At 33.8% G+C, this 21,148-nt stretch overlaps 1 long non-coding RNA gene across 5 annotated transcripts in view; it reads right to left on the bottom strand.

The window, feature by feature from the left end:
- Positions 1–21,148, bottom strand: part of LOC111093254 — a 90,911-nt gene that overhangs the window by 27,533 nt on the left and 42,230 nt on the right. For 3 of the 5 annotated variants that reach the window (XR_005381102.1, XR_005381103.1, XR_005381104.1), the window contains exon 4: positions 17,339–17,564. The exons of 1 other annotated variant lie outside the window; for it this stretch is intronic. This is a non-coding gene — a long non-coding RNA (uncharacterized LOC111093254). Of the gene's footprint in view, positions 1–13,555; positions 13,778–17,338; positions 17,565–21,148 lie in introns of those variants that run through there. One more of the 5 variants, XR_005381106.1, reaches the window with a different exon arrangement.

Below are 21,148 nucleotides of genomic sequence, written 5' to 3'. Positions count from 1 at the left end.
CAACAAGTGGGATGATATGTGGAGGTGGAGACAGTGCCAGAAATCAGCCAATAGAAACCCACTTCAGAATGGCTAAAGAATACTTTAAGAATAGAATACTGTTCAATTTAATGTTTTTACATTTGTTGCAGTGTTCCTTAAAATACTTCCCCAAGTCCTCAGTAAAGCTCAAAATCCCCATGAATGCTGTATGCAAGGGCTAGCCTCTTACCGTCTGATAGTTTCAGTCAGAAATTTTGAGAACCTAAGCCTGAGAAATTCACAAACATCTTGAAGAGGGCTGTACATTTCCACAGGACATGGAAATGGGGTAGAGTGGTGAGTGAATTAATCTTGCTGGTTGCTATGGACCTCCACCCCAGTGGATCCAGAAGGCAGACCATCAAAGCAAAGAATTATTCTCAAGCCTTAAGATCTGATAGAATTTGCCTTGCTAGGTTTTGGACTTGCTCAGCAGGCATCTGTCATCCTTTCCTTCTTTCTTATTTCTCCCTTTTGGAATGGGAATGTTTATCCCATGCCTGTCTCACTGTTGTATTTTAAGTGTATATAACTTGTCTGGTTTTACAGATTCACAGCTGGAGAAGAATTTGGGCTCAAGATGAATCATATCTCAAGTCTCATTCATCTAATGTAGGTGATATTTAGATGTGACTCTGGACATTAGAATCTGGAGTTGATGCTGGAATGAGTTAAGATTTGAGAGGATATTGGGATGAAATGAATATTTTTTGCATGTGATAAGGATATGAATTTTGGAGGACTAGAGGTAGAATGCTGTGTATTGAACTGTATACTCCCCCTTCCCACAAAATTCTTAAGCTGAAGCCCTAACTCCCATTGTTATGATACTTGGAGATGGGACCTTTGGGAGGTAATTAGGTTTAGATGAGGTCATGAGGGGGGAGCCCTAAGAGTGATTAATCCCTATGAAAAGAGATACCAGATAGTTTGCACTCCTGTCTCCCTCTCAGTCAGCTAAGGATACAGAAGATGGCAGCAACATGCATGCCAAGGAGAGGGCCCTCATGGAGGAAGTGAATGGACCCACACCTTGATCTTGAACTTCTCAGCCTCCAGAACTATCAGAAATACATGTTTGTTGTTTAAATATCAAGTCTATATATTCATTATGGCAACTGAACTAATACACTGGTATTAAGGGGTCAGAGAAAAATGACTAGAGCTGACACCTAAGTCACAATTTTAAACCAAATAAAACTCTAAAAACTCAAGCTTAATAGTTAGCCTTATTTATGCCGCTTGCCCTTTAGAGATAAATTCCAATTGTTGTTACTGACCTCAGCCTAACATTTTGCCATATTTTTACCTTCCTTAGTTTCTCCACATCCTGTTGACCTGTTATTTCAATCTAGCCCCTCACTTTTGCTTAAATGCCTGGCTACTGGTGTGTTGCCAGCCAATATTCAAAAGTGATGTAGCCCTGGTTCAGATTTCTCTGTTTCCATCTTTAATGTACTTTAAAAACTGTTTTTAGTCCTTAACACTATTTTTTAAAGATTAGTCCTTCATCTGTAGGCCATTAGTCCATCCATAGGCACAGAGAAAACCCTTGGCTTCCTGCTCTGATTTTCTCACCTACATTTTTTCTCATCTATAAAATTGGATTCTGTTTACATATTCATTAGAGTGTCAAAGTGTGAGGGTTTTTTTTTTGTTTTTTTTTTTTTTTTTTTAATTTCTTTCAGCAGGAAATTGTGGCCTTGTTCCACCTGGACCAGTAGTTGGTATGGTGCTCCTCACATTTAAAATCAATAAGATTTAGAAGAAAGTACTGATATTCCTACAGGTTCAAACTAAAGTAGATGCATTGGAGTAAAGGTAAAGACTGGGGTGGGGCAGTGCACACCAAAAAAAGTTCTAGTGGATGGGAATTTGAAACAGTGCAGGGAAAATAAGAAATCAACCCTGGCATCAAAGGAGGAGCTCCATGAGGGCAGTGGTCACACATTTCACATTACTGATGAATCTCCTAATATTACTACAGTGTCTGGCATAAAATAGGAGCCCAGTAAATATTTGTAGAATGAACAAATGATGAAGTGATAGCTATATCTCTACACCTGACTACTGAGACCCCTTTCCAAGAAGTTACAGAAAATATTGTCTTTATTAGTAGTGGATGTTATAATCCAATTTTATAATGCAACATGCTTTAGACAACTTATCTTTAATTTTGAAAACTCTTACTTAATCTCCAAGTGTCCTATATCCCTTAATTACCAGAAAGCTAGTCCCAGATATAGCTGTAAAAAACAAGGCATACTTCTTTGGCTTCAAGTTTTCTGATATCTTCCCCATTCAAGACCCACTCCAGATTTCTTAAATCCAGAGACCTAGCTCTCAGGCCAGATCCCATAACACTGTTAGTACTCCAGAAAACACACTTGGCAAATCTTTCCTTTTCCTTTGCCTTTTACCTGAGCTAGAATCTCAGAAACTTTTAAAGTGACACCTAGCATTATCTTACTTATAAAATATAAGTAACCAAACATGCTCATATAAGAAGTAAGGAAGGATTCTCCCCCGCTGCCTCACTCATCCCTTCTAGTTTAACAATGTGTTTTTTTGGAGGCAGTAGACTTCTTTATCCCTCTCCCTGCAATACAGTACCACTTAGTATCTCAAATGATGGGATCAACTATGGCAAGAGAGGAGGATGAAAACAAGATTATCTTAAAAGAGAGTTTCATCTCCGCTCAAATTTTATAATAAATCATTGAGATTATCTTCAAAAGTGTCGATTTCAAGATTTATACTAACTTTTTACCAATTAGATTTTTGTGGCATATGCTTTAATGGGTGGGGGGGAGAAGGGAGTTTTTAATCAAAAGAGAATTCATTTTAATTTTGACTATTCTACTTATTCAATTACTATTTCTGAATTTCTTAACTGTAAGATGGAGGTATTATAAATAAATACACAATTCCATACTTTATTCCATTGCATTCCTAAATAGTAAGAAAACCCAGTATTTCATGAGAAATGACTCTAATGCAATTGCTACTCTGCTTTTATCCAGTCTAATCTTATCTCTCTATTTGATTTCTACTTAAGAGGTCTTGCCAGGCAGAGTGGCCATTCAGAAAGTGTTTGTACAATTACTCCTGGATGAATTTTTCTTGCCAAATGTCTAGGAAATGTTCCTCAAATGCTTTTCTCCGGAAAAAAAAATATATATATATATATGTATACACACACACACACACACATTCTATCCAAGACCTTTAGGTACAAGTATGTTTTTGTTAAGAAATGTCTAGTTATAGATTATAATTTTTTGGCTGAATAAAAGCAGGATAATTAGGAGTTAACTAGTTAAGAGGGCCTCGGAAATTCAAATGTCTTATCTGAGATACAAGAGATGTACAGTCTGTTTTTTATATAGCTTCAACCAAGATAAACATTGATTTTGATGAATACTACCCTCAGCACTACAAAAGTGAATAGCAGAAGCCATGAGCTTTCATTACTGAATCAACTAGGAAGTCAGATGTTATAGGTAAAGAGTCATCATTTATTGAATAATCAATTTATTCATTCAACAACAGTCAAGTGGTAGACCTTATGATAGGTTTTAGCGGGCAAGAATAATTACCAAACCATCTCATCCTCAAGGGCTTACAACTTAGTAGTGAAACAATGACATAAAAAATAATGTGTTAAAAATGTGTTTTAAGTGTGACAATCGAAGTATCTATGTGGGATTCATTGGGAGCATCCTTTCATTCAATCAGTGGCAGGGGTGACAGTTTCTCAGTTAAGGCTTAATGGAGGAAGTGAGGCTTGAGTTAGAGATTGCCATTCTGACAAGGGAAGAGCATGAGTGAAAACGCAGGAAGAAGGGAAGGATGGCTAATGAATTGCTTGGATTAGAAGAATATACGGTGTGAGACTGACACCAGCAGAGGTAATACTGGAAAGAAGTATTTACTCATTCATTCAATGACAATTGAATACCTACAATGTGTCCTAGGGAAATATGTGTACTTGTCCTCACTGACTCATAGTTTAGAGGCAGGATATATATAGGATATATATGTATATATAGGGTATATATATATACATGTGTGTATGTGTGTTTGAATATATGTATGTATAATATAAATATCATTTGTAGCATATTTTATAATTATATATTATAATACTTTAAATTGGGCTAATCACAAGATAAAGATATATGATATAGGTGCATCCTTTATAGTCAGAGAAAACTTCCTTGGATGTCAATTCAGAAAACTTCTGAGACAGAGTCTCAAAAGAAGAGGAAAAATAAGTAAGGTAAACATAACAGGGAAAGGCATCTTATAAAGATGGAGAAGTGTGAATACAGTGGAGACTCTGACCAGAAATAGTGTGGCAAATGCAACAGCACCACAAGTGATGAGTGATGTGAGGATAGAAAGAGAAGTGATGGATGATAGGCTGACTTTTATGGCTAAGGTGTTCGGGCTTTATCCTGTAGGAAATGAGGAACCTTTGAAGAATTCTTACCCATCAAGAACTTTGTTGGATATCTGCAATTTTGTAATTTCCTTATTTGAATTATTTAGTTAATCTCGGTTGCTTTCTTCACAGTGATTATCATTAAAATTGTGTAACTGAAAAGTATTTCTGTGTTTGTTTTCCAAAGTAGCTAGGAAAAGAAGAGTGAGGGAGATTGCTTTACAGTCTGCAATTAGGCTTGAAATAGGAAGGAAAGAAAGAATGAAGGAATGAACGAAAGAAGGAAGGAAGGAAAAGAAGGAAAGGGGAGAGAAGGATGGAGGGAGAGGGGGAAAAAAAGCCAAGGGGATGAAATGGATGAGCACACAGGAACCAAGAAGGAAAGAGAGCAAGCTAAGCTCCTGGATATCCCTTCAAGGAAGAAATGAGCTCCAGGAAATGCATGTAAGGGGGGCTTGCAGCAGACTGACTAACAGAACCTTGGGGCTCCTACAACTTCCCCAAGTGAGAAACTGGAAGCTTTTGCAAAGCTTTGTTACTCAGTTGGAGCAACAGCAACCTGAATTTATCTGTAAAAACTTGATGATCCACAAAGTCTTGATTTCAATAATACTGGAGTGAGAAATGCCTTCGCTCTATTAATTTCTTTTTTTGGAGGAAATTTACAGAACATTTTGAATTCTTCATGTCATTACTGATGTGTAATTAAGTGACACACCAATGTAAAATTAGTCTTTCAATACAATTTTCCAAGGGTAATTATATGTAATTGAAGAGAAATAAGAGTTTCTCCTACTTTAAGGTGGTGATCATATCATACCATCATTTATGATTCATATGATAATCATACCCACAGTATAATAAGATCAAAATGTGTGTTTTTAGGCAAGGATGCTAAGTGGCACAGTATACTGAGCAATTAAAATGGGAAAAGCTCCCAGCAAAATGTCCAATGTTTGCAAAGGTAGATGAATTTTTAGAGCCTGTTGAAAGATAATTGTCAATGATTTTCCCACATTTCTGCATGACTTGTGCAGTGAAGCATTAGTTGCCCTTTGTTTTGAGTCCCTAACTACTCTTTGTTCCAGATTATCTTTTCAAAGATGTTTGTATAACACACAGCCTTGGAAGATACAGTGTTCCCCCTTCACAGCAAAGGATAGGGTTGCTTACAGCCTTGAAATACAAAGATGTGTCTCCCTCCAAAGCAAAGAACCCATTAGACTGCCCATTATAAAGGGTCATTTTCCCTAAACTCAGTGTTCCTCTCTTAGTATCCTGTCACATACTGCACGTATAAGCATCTGTCTGGGACACCAGAAAAATGGATACAAATATGCCAGTGTTCCTGGTGCTCACTATGCCGTGAATAATACAGGTCTTTGTCTCTGACTTAGAAGTCTCATGTCTTTTGCCCGCCTTTATAAAACTGCTACTGGCTAAATTATTAGCTTCTGAATAGAATACAATCTCAGATGCTTCACCCTTATGGCAGAGTCAAATGGTCAAGAGAAACCATGACAGTTTTTGGATAATATTTTAATTGGAGTGGACCTCTTAACAGGACAACTTGACAAAAATCATATTAAAATATGTATCACATGTCCTAGGGAAAGTGGGTCTGTGGGATTCAAGGAGAATAGTACGCTGACTCAGGCTCTTCTAACTCTATGAGAATGTACTATAAAACTGATATGAAAGATATTTCTTTAGAATGACAATAGTTTTCTCCAAGTCAGGCACCAATCAAAAAAGACACTTTGATCCTTTAGCATGTTTCATAGGAGTTTTGGGAATAAACCTACAAGAAAGATCAGGGCTTTTGTTCATTACTACTCTGCCACTTTCAAGCTCTGTGGCTTAAAACAAACTATACTCTCTTGCAACCTCAGTTTTCTATCCTCTAAAAAACTGAAAATAATGCCTGCCTTGCATAAGTTATGATGAGAAATAGATAAAGGGAGATGATATATACATAGATATGTATAGATAGAGAAAAATATATAATACATGTGTCACCTGACATACAGTTAGCACTTAGGATGATAGTTATTGTCATTATCACTTTTATTAATTAATACAAATAATATCTACAAAAGATATGTTTCAGGGATCCCTGGGTGGCGCAGCGGTTTGGCGCCTGCCTTTGGCCCAGGGCGCGATCCTGGAGACCCGGGATCGAATCCCACATCGGGCTCCCGGTGCATGGAGCCTGCTTCTCCCTCTGCCTGTGTCTCTGCCTCTCTCCCTCTCTCTCTGTGACTATCATAAATAAATAAAAATTAAAAAAAAAAAGATATGTTTCAAGGGTATTACTCAACCTATAATCTTATTTTGTTTCCATAGGGGTAATACTCAAGAGCAAGCATTAAGTTTCAATTGACCATGGTTACTCAGAGTTATGCTGAGTCTTCTAGAAATCACTTACATATATGACAGATTTTTCATTGTGTTCACTACATTGCAACTTAAAAAAATAACTTAATTCATATATTTAGTACACGTTAAGCAACTGAGAAAAAAAATATGACTTAGATCTCTCCTGTCAACTATTTGCCAGAAAGAAGCAAATAATTACAACAAAATGCAGCCAATTTAATCCACCTGCTTCTTAATTTGCACAAGCCAGGATACACATAAATAAATAATTTGTAAAGATCAAACATGATGGCGCTTGATGTTTTGGAGGCAGATACAGACTACCCTGGAAGCAGAGGGAACAGCTGACTACCTCTCTATCTCTGACTAGAAAAGTGACCCGAGAGATGACAGGTGTGGGGAATTCCAAACCCTATGCTCTTCTTTTTTTTTTTTTTTTTTTTTTTTTTTTAAATATTTTATTTATTTATTTAGGATAGTCACAGAGAGAGAGAGAGAGAGAGAGGCAGAGACACAGGCAGAGGGAGAAGCAGGCTCCATGCACCGGGAGCCCGACGTGGGATTCGATCCCAGGTCTCCAGGATCGCGCCCTGGGCCAAAGGCAGGCGCCAAACCGCTGCGCCACCCAGGGATCCCCCCTATGCTCTTCTGATTGGAAGAAAGTCTGGATCAACCCCTTATCCCCTCACCTATAGAATAAATTTAGAATCTTACTGAACTACTCGGAAACTCAATGTGTATATGTAAAGGCCACTCTCTTTATCATCTCCAGAAGCACTTACTGCTTTAAGAGAAATAATTATGGTAACACTTCCTTCAATTCCAAGACAGCATGCCTCATCCTCATCCTGGATTCCAGCCCTCCTCCCTCCCTTTCTCTCAAGAACTTTGACCTATCATTCATTTTTCTCTCTCTTTGGTACAAAGGCTTTTAACCTAGAAACAATTAGGTTTTCAGGACACCAGTAATTCCCTCAAACTTCAGTAAGTACATGTGATATGTATTTTTTGAAAGTGAAAAGATTTCTTTAGCTAATCAGACTGTGACACACACATACACACACACTTAAGAAGGAGTATTCTGGTGTATATTTAATTTCTCACTCTCTCGTGGCCCTTTCTCATCAGCACATTTTTATAAGAGCACTTCACAACCCTCTTCTATCATTCTCTTTTTCTTCTTACCTTACTGCAAAGCTTCTTGCAAAAGGAGTAAGTGCTTACCACATTTATTGATTATTTACAGATCATGCTTCAGCCCACTACTTTCTGGCTTCTGGCACCACAGCTACTCACTCAGATTGCTCTTGCTAAAGATACACACCATTTAAGTGACCAAAAGAAAAAATATTTATTCAGTCTTATCTTACTTGATAACTAAATGTGTTTACTAACCCCCTTTCCCTAACACACTCTGCTGTTTTGATTTTCAGACAACACCTATCTCGTGGCCCTCCTACCTTTGTGAGTGCCTTCTCTCAAGATATTTTTGTTACTCATGGATCCATGCTTGGATCCATACAATAATTCTCAATTTTAAAGTCTTCTTGGACAAATTCCTACAAACCCACTCTGCTTCAATTATTCGTAATTCTGCTATCATTTTAGTGAACCTTAAATCTTCATTACAAAGGGAGTCCAAAGCCCTATGCACAACTCCTGTGAATTCTGAGGGGATTAGGTTTTCACGGGAATCCCTGGCTTTAAGTCCCTTGGCCTGCTGGACTTATTCTCAACTGTATTTCATATTCTTCGGTTGTTCTGCCGTCACTGTTTTAGACATGAAACTTACTGTTTGGGTTTTGTTTTTTTCTTGATTTTCCCCAAAGTAATTTGCAAGGGCATGCATGAACAGCAGTCTTAGCTGAATGTACCAGGTAAGTGGTGTGTGTATGTTTGCATATGTGTGTGTGCACATGTGGGGGGCGTGGAGGGTGTATGATTATATCACAGACTTTCTCACTGATCTCCTTTCTGTATATGTTTCACTCCTTCACCATATTCCTCAGAGCACCTTCTTGCCTTCATGTTGCTCTCCTTATCTCTCTACCTCTCTGTTTCTAGGCCATCTCACTACATTAGGCTGAGCAATTTAAATTTCTACCCTACAGTCAATTCTGGGTTTAATTTTGCATATTCAAAACCTATATTAAAATAGGAACTAGTCTATAAATATAGAGCTAGTATCTATAAAAAAGAATCAAGTGGAAATTCTACGAAAGTAAAATATTAAAACTGAAATTATGAACTCTGGAAATAATTTGACAATAAGCAAGATATAGCATAAGAGAAGATTACTAAACTAGAATTTAGGTTAATAGAAAATAACCTACACTCAAGCATGGAAAGAAAACTGGGAAGAAAAGTACAAAAATTAGCATAAGAGACATAAAAAACATATTGAAATAAACCACTTATCAAGGGGCAAGATCCTAGATAATAAAGCATATTCAAGGTGCTCCAAAATAGTTTCTCATCAAACAACATTAGATTGAGAATCTCAACCATAACCACCCAATAATTCCTAAAGAAAATTATTTTTAACCTTATATATCATATAGAATAATACTAGACCTAAAGTACATAGGTAGCAAATGTAATAACTATGGGAAATAATCAGGCTTGCTGGTAAAAATTATTAGAAGTATTAGAAGGTGTAATTTTGATATATATTAAATTCCTTATAAACCTGTACAGTTAATTCTTGTTATTTGCAATAGTTATGTTCTATAAAGTCACTGCAAAATCCAAGATAGCAAATACTAAGTCACTGCCTTATGGGAAACCAGGAGAAGGTTTCTGCCACTCTCTGGTCACAACTTTTTCATCAACCTATCAATACATAAACTTGCTTAATATGTGTTTATGTTTAAATACACTTTAATATATATTGTTGTTTCATTAACATTGAACTCAACAGCCAACAGCACTAGAATTCATTCCAGAATGAAGCTAATCTAACACATTTATTTTCTCCACAAAGGATATCATAGCGTTTTGTGTTTAGGAATAACAAATAAAGCTTCATCAGTATGTTTGGGGAGCATTTTAAACAGAAAATCATCAACAAAAAAGAACAAAGTTGTGTAAAGTGTGGCACTAAATATGCCATGGAAATGACACTGTTTGTAATATGAGAACTGAAATAAGAAGGCGATGCTGCTTTGCAGCCTCAACTGAGAACATGTATACAAGGTAACTCAATTTTTTGCTGCTCTGCATATGTGCATGTCTGACCAATACAGTGACATGAATATTGACTTGGAACTACAAATAAACTTTAGCAAGTTGCTGAATTCACAAATATAGAATCTCTAAATAATAAGGATCAATTTGCGTATATACATACCCATATATGTGCATACACATAATTTATATTTATATAAATTAAAGTTGTTATAATTTATATTTATTATGTGTATTATAATGAGGCTTGTAGAGATTGACATACTTTCCTAAAGAATAAAGAAATTCCAATAAGGGTAATCTCTTCTCACTCTTCCACCCTAGCACTCCCAATCCTCCATGTCCTAATTTTCTTTGTTTTGTAGAACTTAATATCATCTAACAAACTCTATTTATTTATTTATTTATTTATTTATTTATTTATTTACTCACTTATTTATTATTCACTCTTCCATTTATTTATTTGCTTATTATTCATTTTCTGTCTTCCTCTACTATAATGTAAATTTCAAAAAGATAGGGACATTTCTTTTGTTCACTGATGTACCTCAAACAGAGACTTAGAAAGAAGAAAATTAACTTTAATGTGTTTTTCCTACACATTTCCTACTAAAATTTGAAGTCCATGATGCTTGCACAGATCACAGATCACAAGCTGTAGAGTAGTGGAAGAGCACAGAAGAAGTAGAGACCCAGGTTCTAAAATGGACTTCAGCACTTACCTGGGTAATCTCATTACTCTGAGCTTTGGTTAACTCTTGAATAGCAGTAGTATTTACCCCTATGCATATTCCAGGATTACCAATTATCAAATTTTAACAAACAAGATCATGTAGGCTACAGAAGCACTCTAAAGAAACATGAAGCTATCATTGCAGTAGGTACTCAAAACCAACTATACAATAAAGGTATTAGAAATTCTTGGATATTTCTGTTGAGACTCAACAGAAAACCTTTTCTCATATGTCTTTCCCTACTTTACTTTTAGTTTTCAAGTACTATATGCTTTATCTGTTGTGATTCTACACAATTTTTACTCAAGATTCTAAGAATTTCAAATATTATGTTAAAAATAATAAAAATCAGGGATCCCTGGGTGGCGCAGCGGTTTGGCGCCTGCCTTTGGCCCAGGGTGCGATCCTGGAGACCTGGGATCGAATCCCACATCGGGCTCCCGGTGCATGGAGCCTGCTTCTCCCTCTGCCTGTGTCTCTGCGCCTCTCTCTCTCTCTGCGACGATCATAAATTAAAAAAAAAAAAAAAAAAAAAAAATTAAAAAAAAAATAAAAATAATAAAAATCAAGAAAATAAACTAATAAATATGCTAATTATTTGAAAAAATAACTCAGATAAAAACAAGACATACAGGAATGTATTGATTAGACAAATTAATTCCTTGCAATAAGGACACTAGAAGAATTTAAAACATATCTTACATATAATCCTCTGTAATACACATGTTGGTGCACGGCGAAAAAGAGTGAAATCCTTTTCTGGAATCAGGGACAGTACCCTTAATTTCTCTCTTTTTATGATGGGATTGTTTTTCTCATGAGATTTTGGCAGGCCGTTAAAATTGGTGTCATTTTTGATTAATTCTTTTTGTACTCTGATGACAGCTAATGGAATGATTTGAAAGCTATTTGCTTTACAAAAAAGATCCAATATAGCTGCCTTTTGTGCCCATTCTTAAAGCTTTTACTTCTTTTTCTTGAAATAATTAGTAAAGGAGAAGGAAGATTGCTGTAATTACTAAGCATTATAAACTATATCTGGGTGCCTGACATTAACAGTAGCTGTCATTAAAATAAGATCACTTGTCTCACTTTAAGGAAATGTTACTTTTTACTATTTTGATGATATAATCTGAAAAATATCTTGACAGGATACTAATTCTGAAAACAGAATACAGGCCCTTCTATATACTTATTTTTTCCTTATTCAGAAATCTATAAGGTGATTAAAGTGTGCTTTCAAGTATATCAAGTCTTTAGATTGGCACAATAAAAATGGATCAAAGCCATCAATTATTTCATAGGAACCAATAGATTTCAAGCATTATAATTATAAGTCAATTCTAAAGACAGATAAAAAAATAAGAATAACCTTTCAATCCTATTCAGGTAATCAACTGATTTGCTTTAGAGGAAGGACTTTAATAAAAAGGGTTTGAATATGTACAGTGACATCCATGTTTCTTTTTCCTTGTTAAAGTTAACTTTTTTCATCAGTCTCTTCTTTATTGGTATTATAGAAAATATGTATAATTGTATTAGTTTCTTCAAATAAATGCATAAATCTTTAACAAATATGATTTGAATATTGTCATATACAATGATCAGAAATACTTAAGAGACAAAGGGAAAAATAAGTAATAAAGACCTATATCGAAATATTATCAATGAGAATCCAAACTATTTCTCCAGATAACAGAAATATCTAACTACCTAAATGATATCCTGAAAGAACAAAAGATCTTAAATTACCTTAATTAAACATTCTTACAGTGGAAAGAAAATTCATAAGCTATACAAACATAAATGCTTTTAATTTGTTGAATAATTAAATGCTCTTTAAGAGCAAAATTTTATGCTATGCTTCTTACATTTCTGTGCTACATAAGGTATGTAATTATGGTAACTATGAAAACCAACAATAAAAACATTTGAAATTAATGGTACCTAAAGTTGTGCCTGGAAATTAATGCTTTTTCCCACCCCGAAACAACAAAGTTGATTCTATTAAATGTGATAAATGAAATGTAAATTAAAATTTTAATAAGGTGCTTGTTAATCCATTTGTTCACAGCTAACTTGAACTCCGTTAAATTAGCTTCTTATTATGAGCACTGGAGATACGATTTCTTCTAAATCTCAAGGGCAAATAAGTGTTAGAGGACTGCTTGTCCCACGATAGCTCCATAAATTGTTATTAAAATTATTCACTAGACACTTTTTCTGTGATGCATTTCATTTAGAAAATCAATTCTCTGTGTTGTGAAAGATAGTAAAAGTCCTCTACCAGCAATCACATCACCAGATACAAAGGCAAAATAAATCCACATATATCATTGCCTTGGTCATTCTATCTCCATGAATTGCAGAAAATAGTTTTTAAGCACTTGTAAGATGTCACATAATATCTAAGACACGGGATTTCTCATGGAAAGTTTGAACTTTTTTTAGTATTTGTTAAATGCTCCCCTTAATCTCCAGAATAGTGTTTCTCAAATTTGAGCACCTGCAGACAGATCAACTAGGTAATGCAGTATGTCTATGTATATCTAAGGTGTCTAGTGAAAATATGAACATCAATTTTAGGTAAAATTTTTAAATAATTCATCATAACTTAAAAAGAAAAGTGAAACAATAATTAAAATTCATAACAAGTTAATTTCCCATGCCAAGGAGAAAGAGATGTTACTTTTTCAGTGTTTTACCAAGAAGTCTGTGGCTTGGCCATTAATAATCCATAATTAAGTAGAGTCCAAACAGTTGGTTTCACTTCTGACCCTTTATTTCTACTACATGAAAAAGCCTAAGTCATAATTATAGGTGATCTAAAATAACTACATACGCTTGGTGGCTCTCTCAGAGAATTCTCAAAACTCAAATCAAGCATGGAGATCTTCAAAAATATAAAGCCAATATTGTTCTTTATAAGATGCCAAGTTGACAATCATTCTGCCCATATATGTGGAAAGGTTATGAGTTTCTAGCACTCTTGGAAATAAGGCAATAATAACTGCAGAAATGCAAATTTTAAAAAAAGCCACAACTTAGAATGATAGTAATTGAATGTTTCTTAAGAACATTAAGGTCCCTAAGCATATTTACCACATTTGAAAATAATTATTGGACCTGGACTAACCAAAACAATCTTCAAAAACAAGAACAAATTTGGAAGAATTGTACTTTATTTTAAACTTAATCTGAAGCTACTGTAATCAAGGTAATTTTGACTGGTCTAAGAATAGATATATAGGTCAGTAGAATAGGATTGAGTCCAGAAATAAATCTATACATCTATAGTCAATTTATTTTGAACAAGAGTGTCAAGACATTTCAGTGGGTATAGAAGAGTCTTTTCAAAATGGTTCCAGGACACTAGATATCTACATGTAAAAAAAGAACAAAGTTGGATCTCTATTTCATACCATATACAAAAATTAATTCAAAATGGATCACAAAAGTAAATGTAAGAGCTAAATCTATAAAACTCTTAGAAGAAATCATAAGTATAAATATTTGTAAATGTAGCTCAGGCAATGGGCTCTTAGAAATAATACTAAAAGCACATCAGACAAAAGAAAATATAAATAACCTGGAGTCCATCAATATTTTTAAAACTCTGCACTTTAAAGGACACCATAAGAAAATGAAATGGCAATCTTTAGAATGGAAGAAAATATTTACAATCATTATATCTAATAAACAACTTCTATCTAGAATATATAAGGAACTCTTGAAACCTACCAATAAAAAAGGCAACCCAATTTAAAAACTAGGCACATGGGATGCCTGGGTGGCTCAGTAGTTGAGCACCTGCCTTAGGCTCAGGTTGTTATCCCGGGTCCGGGGATTCCGGCATCGGGCTACCTGCAGGGAGCCTGCTTCTCACTCTGCCTATGTCTCTTCCTCTCTCTCTGTGTCTCTCATGAACAAATAAATAAAATCTTTAAAAAATAAATAAAAACTGGGTACAGGATCTGAACAGACATTTCTCCAAAGAAGATATACAAATATCCAATAAGTATGAAAAATTTTCAACATCATTAATCATTAGGGAAATACAAATCACAACCACAACAAAATATTCTAGGATGGCTAAAATTAAAAAGGCAGAAAATAACAAGCAGTAATGAGGATGAGGAATAATTGGGACCCTACTTCATTGTTAGTTGAATTATAAAATGTCACAGCCATTTTGAAAATGGTTTGTCAGTTTCTCAAAATGTTATCATATGACTCAATAATTCTATTCCTAGGTATATGCCGAAAAGAAATAAAAACCTATATCTGCACAAAAATTTGTATACAAACGTTCATATCAGAATTATTAATAATAGCCAAAAAAGTAGAAACCACCTTGATATCTAATCATAGATGAATGGATAAACAAAATGTGTTCAGCTTGTACAAGAGTATTATTCAACCTTTGAAAGGAATGAAATATGGCTCGATGCTACACAATTCATGAACTTTGAAACATGACTTAAATGAATTAAAACAATTACAAAACACCATATATTGCAAGATTAATGTACATGAAATGTCCAGAATAAGCAAATAAAAAAAATAGAAAGTATATTCATGGTTCTGAGAAGCTGTGGAGGGAAAGTGGAGAGTAATTGCCAATGGAAGTGGAGGTTCTTTTTGGAGTGATAAAATGTTCTAAAATTAGGGATAAGGGCTCATCAACTTTGTGAATATACTAAAAATGACCAAATTGGATGGTTTACAAAGGTGAGTTTTGTAGTATGTATATTATATTTCAATGAAGCTGTTATTGAAAAACAATTGGTGAATACATGATGGAAATGTGTATAAATTATGCCAAATCTCAGATAAGGCTCCTTTGTATGTTGTCCAAAAGTTAAGTACTTTTACTGGTAGGAACAATTTTTTCAAATTGCTATTTTATACATGAAGAAAGCAAGGTACAGTTATATAAATTACTCAAGGGCTGTTAGTCCATATTTTATTAGGATTATAGAAGAAATGAAAAATGCTTTTAAGTAACAATATACTTTAGGTCAAACTAAATTTGGGGAGAAGAATTCAAAGCAAATTTAGTGGCAAACTGAAAGAAATCTGTTTCATGACTGTGAATAGTGATACACTGGAAGCAGTGAGTAGCTTCAAAATCCACATGAAATGGAATTAAAAAGTCAAATGGTTTTGTCAAGATGCTGGAATCATAGAGTTATAATTACTAAGTATGTATAAGAACAATGACACAAAAACAATGGGGTCTTGCTTGGGATGGAGTCATATCAAAAGTACATTTCTTCAGAACTTAGATGACACGATGAAAATAGCTTCCGAATGATTATGGAGAGAGAGGCTATGAAGGACAACTAATAAAAGTAGAAAAGAATATATGCATTAGAAAGTATTCAATGATTCATACAAAAGAAAAAGATAGGCAATTCAAAAATAACCATAATTAAATATACTGAGAGTTTAAATTATCTGGTATTATGTTGTCTTAGTAAAGAAAAGGTAACAGACATTTTTTTGTAGATTCTCCTGTTATGTAGAGATATAAGATTTAAAATTGAAAGTTATTAATTGAATGATATGGCCTGGAAAAAATGAAACTAAGCAAGATAAAATAAGTAAATGAAGTGGGGGAACAGAGTACTATAATATTTTGAGGATGGTATTATTTTGAATGTTTATTAATAATCTTGTGGTAGAAGCAGATTGGAGAATATAAGAGGAGAAAAAGAAAGATATCACCATAGCATCATTTCCTATGGCCAACTAGGTGCAGTGGAATGGTGCATTCTTGATAACTTCATGTAATCTATAGAGACAAGATGACAAAATACAATAATGTGTATTTAAATGGAGTAATATAGAAATAGAGTAATATGGAAGATTTCAACTTCTTAGTCATCAGCTGGAATTTCTACTAGTGACCACAAAACAACTGAAAGCTTTCTGTATCTTGCTAACAATTTCATCAAACCAAAGATTAAAAAAGTAAATACAACAGGTGAGATGGAAGGTACCTCTGAGAAATGTTTCATATCCAAAGGAGGGAACCAAGTGCCAAAGTGGAAGTGACCAAAACCTGGTAGAAAGTTACCATATGATCTCAGAAAAAAAGTTTAAGCAGAGTCAGATGGGAAGCTAATTTTAGTGTAATTGAAGATGAAGCTGCTGCCTCTTCTTTCTTAAATCAATGTGTCATTTCCTTTGTTATTTTGGTCTTTCAAGAATGGGACCTTGAAAAGAATACAACTAGTAGAAGTCCCATACATGGTAGGGGAAGGAGGGAAGAAGGGAAGAAAGAATAATTTTACCTAAGAAAATAATTTAAAATGAATAGATTTTTTTTAATGATAAAAAACAAAGATTTTTATCCTAAAATAACAGATATAAAATGCTCAATTAATAGCTAATTAATTTGCTTTCAATAACCTAAGATAAACTTTCTAGTAGATAAAATCTTAATCTATATTAGACTTAAGCAGTTGATTGATTAAAATAAACTAAGACACCTTAAAATACTATGTAACCAAATGTCATATGAATACTTGAGAAGTTCATGTGATTCTGAAATAGCATGCCTTACCCGAATCCTCCATGCTCAGACTGAGCAATTGATTATTTTTGGTCCAATCTACTGTAAACACTGCATCCTCAAATTCTCATTCTCATCCTCTTCACTTTCATGGCAAGCCTATTATTTTCATTGCCTTTTTCATGCCGTGGAATAAAAGGGCCAATTATAAGGAATTGTGCCAAAATACTTCATGATATTTAAAAAGTATTCAGATGTTTGCCATCCAAACCACATTCTGGTAAGATTAATAAATAATGAAATGTTAATATTATATGTCTGTTATTAAATTGAAAATTTCTCACAAATAGTACATATTTAAATACTAGTAAGAAAGACAATTTTTTTCCAGTTTCATTAGCACTTGTAATAGGGAATAAAAGAAATAAGAACTGTTTAGGAATATTCATTTCTCATGAGTAGTGTATCCATTTGAGAAACAGATAAATGTGGGGTCTGGGTCAAGATTAGAACTTGAGTTCTTTCTGTTCAAACCACTGGGATGTGCTATTGTAATATATTCACTGCCAAGAGATACATTACTGAGCAAATGATGGAATCTATCATATACAGAAAAATTGACTTCCCATCAACTGCATAATATGAAAAGAAAAACTGTAATGAGAAGCATTGTCAAAATGTGAAATAGTATGAAATATATTCATCATTCACATATGAAAAAGAAAGAGTATCACCTGCCCTTGCAAACACTTAAAGGTAAATGAACAATGAGTAGAAGGGTGGTAGTGCCTCCAGTTTGGATGACAAGATTCACATTTACCTGGTGCTATATTTATTGGCTATTTTTTAACTTTAATGGGACCTGAAAAAAGGTTTCAATGAGACCATGATGTGTAGATAAGTCTTGGCCAAAAAGCAGTAATTACAATACAGCAGAGGTCAAAAAGCCACAGGCTATTATAGTTCAAATTACTATTCATCCAATCCTGGTTAAATCTAGTATTAAAACTAAAAAGAAGAATAGAAGCTTTTATAAGTATTTATGTATTTTGTATTGACAGTTCAGATTTTTTTTGAAGACCCAATACTAAAAATCTTTAAAATGCTTTTACTGAAATGAAGATATATAGTTACCCTTTATCTATCTTATCTCCCTAAAAGATAAACTTAATATTATTAATTTTCAACAAACTTTGTACCAAAGCCAGTGAGCTCAGTGAGCTCACTCATATTCCTAAATTACATGAAATATTTTCAAGAAAAAAATAGAAATTTGGAGAATTACTGCTTTATCCGTTTTTCTGCATATCCATTTATAAATATAAACATAAAACAAATTTAAGGTTTTACCACATAATTTGCAAGGCAGCATACAAGTTCAAAGTATTTGTACCAAAGAGAAACCACCTTCACTTTGTGCTCTTCTTACTCATAGTCCTAACCAGATAAGGAAAAGCATTCTGTCTTAAATTGCAGATAGATTATCCCCAAAAGTTTTCATGGTTAATCTTTTAATGTTTTGCGTCTTTAAAATCCTGCCTTATTTTATTTAAATGTATCCAGGTTACATATACAAACTATCCAAATTCTGAAACCAGCCAGCAACACATAGCAAAAGGAATAAAATAGGGTTTGGGATAATTTACCAAACTGCAGTCCACAAAAACTGAATTTCTTAAGTTTAAAACTATGCCAGAAACTTCCAGAAATAGGTAACAAGAGACATGACAAATGACTTCTCATACAGAAGGACCTCTAATGTGAAAGAAGCATGGGGTTGGTGGGGGTGGGAGGTGTTCTGCATTGCCTCAGAAACAAATCTGATCCGTTTAGTAGAAACTTCAAAAGGACAAGTTTTTCCGCTCAAGACAAGAAAAAAAATATTCTAACATTTTAAAATATCTAATTATTTGCCTGAGGTTAATCATTTTTTTGTTGTTGTTTTTTGTTTTTTTTTTTCCATTGAAGTAGTCACTTAAAGAGGTGATAGCTATCTGTCAGGGCTTCTGTAGAAAACAGTTCTTCATTAACATCTGAAATGGAAAAAGAACCTTAAGGTTTCTTAAAATTTTGAATTCTGTAGTTTAAAAATAACATCTTTAGTTTTACGAAAATCATCACCTATTTAGTTTTTCCTTTTCTTTCTCCTTTCAATTAAGGAGAATGGTGTAGTGGGCAACTTTGATAAAAAGATTGTAAATGATTAAGACACCGTTGAAATAATTTAAAAATTTTTTTAAAGTTGTATTAGCTAGGATGTGGGGAAATTTAAATTTTCACGTAAAATTGATGGGAGAGTAAAATTATTATAAATATTTGATTGTGGGTAAGTATTTCTTGGGCCCAGCAATCACATTCCTGGGAGTTCTCTCCTAGAGATACTATGCAAGTTTATCTCGAAGTTATGCACTGGAGAATGCTCATATTAGTCTCATTTATAATAGCTATAGATTTTAAATAACTTAATTTTAGCTAATAAATTATACTATATTAAATAAATTATAGTATATAGATTACTAGACAGGCATTAAAATTGACTTAAAATTATTTTTATTTACACAGAGAAGAATGTCATCTAGTAAAACAAAAATCTTTCTGTAATTAAATAGACATCAATACACATATTCCCCGAGACACACATTTTGTCTCACAGTTAAACATGGGTGCTGATTGATATGTTTTACCCTACACTTCTCTGCATTGATAATTCTGTTAAGAAGGAATGCATTAAAGAAGATGTGGTTTATGTATACAATGGAATATTACTCAACCATTAGAAATGACAAATACCCACCATTTGCTTCAACGTGGATGGAACTGGAGGGTATTATGCTGAGTGAAATAAGTCAATCGGAGAAGGACAAACATTATATGTTCTCTTTCATTTGGGTAATATAAATAATAGTGAAAGGGAATATAAGGGAAGGGAGAAGAAATGTGTGGGAAATATCAGAAAGGGAGACAGAACATAAAGACTCCTAACTCTGGGAAATGAACTAGGGGTGGTGGAAGGGGAGGAAGGCGGGGGATGGGGTGAATGGGTGAAGGGCACTGAGGGGGGCACTTGACAGGATGAGCACTGGGTGTTATTCTGTATGTTGGCAAATTGAACACCAATAAAAAATAAATTTATTATAAAAAAAGAAGGGATGCACTATTTTTAATAAATAATTATTGAATTATTGTTTATGAATTAAAATTTTTTTCATGACAATTTTCTCTTATGGGAGGAGAATCTAAGAAAAGAAAGAATAAAGGGAAAAGCTTTTAAGTGATATAGTAAAAATCAGCATATAAGATCGACACACTAAAAAATTAGTTATATTTCTATATATATACAATGAATAACCTGAAAATGAAATCGAGAGTAATTTCATTTATAATATCAAAAAGAATAAAATGCTTAGGAATACATTTAACATATTAAAAAAATATTTAGTGAGCTCCTACCATATGTTAGGCCCTGCTTAGAAATTGACACAGAAGGCAGATCATCAGAGTCCCTGCCCTCAAGAATCTTCTAGGCAGATGGTTTACATTTTTTAAATATTCCAGATAATAGTGCAATGTATTTCCTTTACAAGTTAATTTTGTATAATTAAGTGTTCTATTAGATGGTTTTCTTTAATTGCTATATTACAAAGCATACAAGTTTTAAAATTGTCATCAGTGGCTAATTGCTCTGTGAAAATGTGGTACAAAAAACCTTCCTGCTCACAGTCTGAGAGAGTACTAACATTTTAAACAATGGAAAGCTGAGCATATGACTCTACTTAAATCTAATGATTCTTAAATAGTTCAAATTTTGAAGTAAAACTGATATCAAAAAGAATGATATATCTTCTTAATTTAGAGAAAGAA

The sequence above is a fragment of the Canis lupus genome, chromosome 29 (assembly GCF_011100685.1).
Source record: "Canis lupus familiaris isolate Mischka breed German Shepherd chromosome 29, alternate assembly UU_Cfam_GSD_1.0, whole genome shotgun sequence".
In the NCBI taxonomy this organism is placed as follows: domain Eukaryota; kingdom Metazoa; phylum Chordata; class Mammalia; order Carnivora; family Canidae; genus Canis; species Canis lupus.
This window is presented reverse-complemented; position numbering and strand designations above follow the sequence as displayed.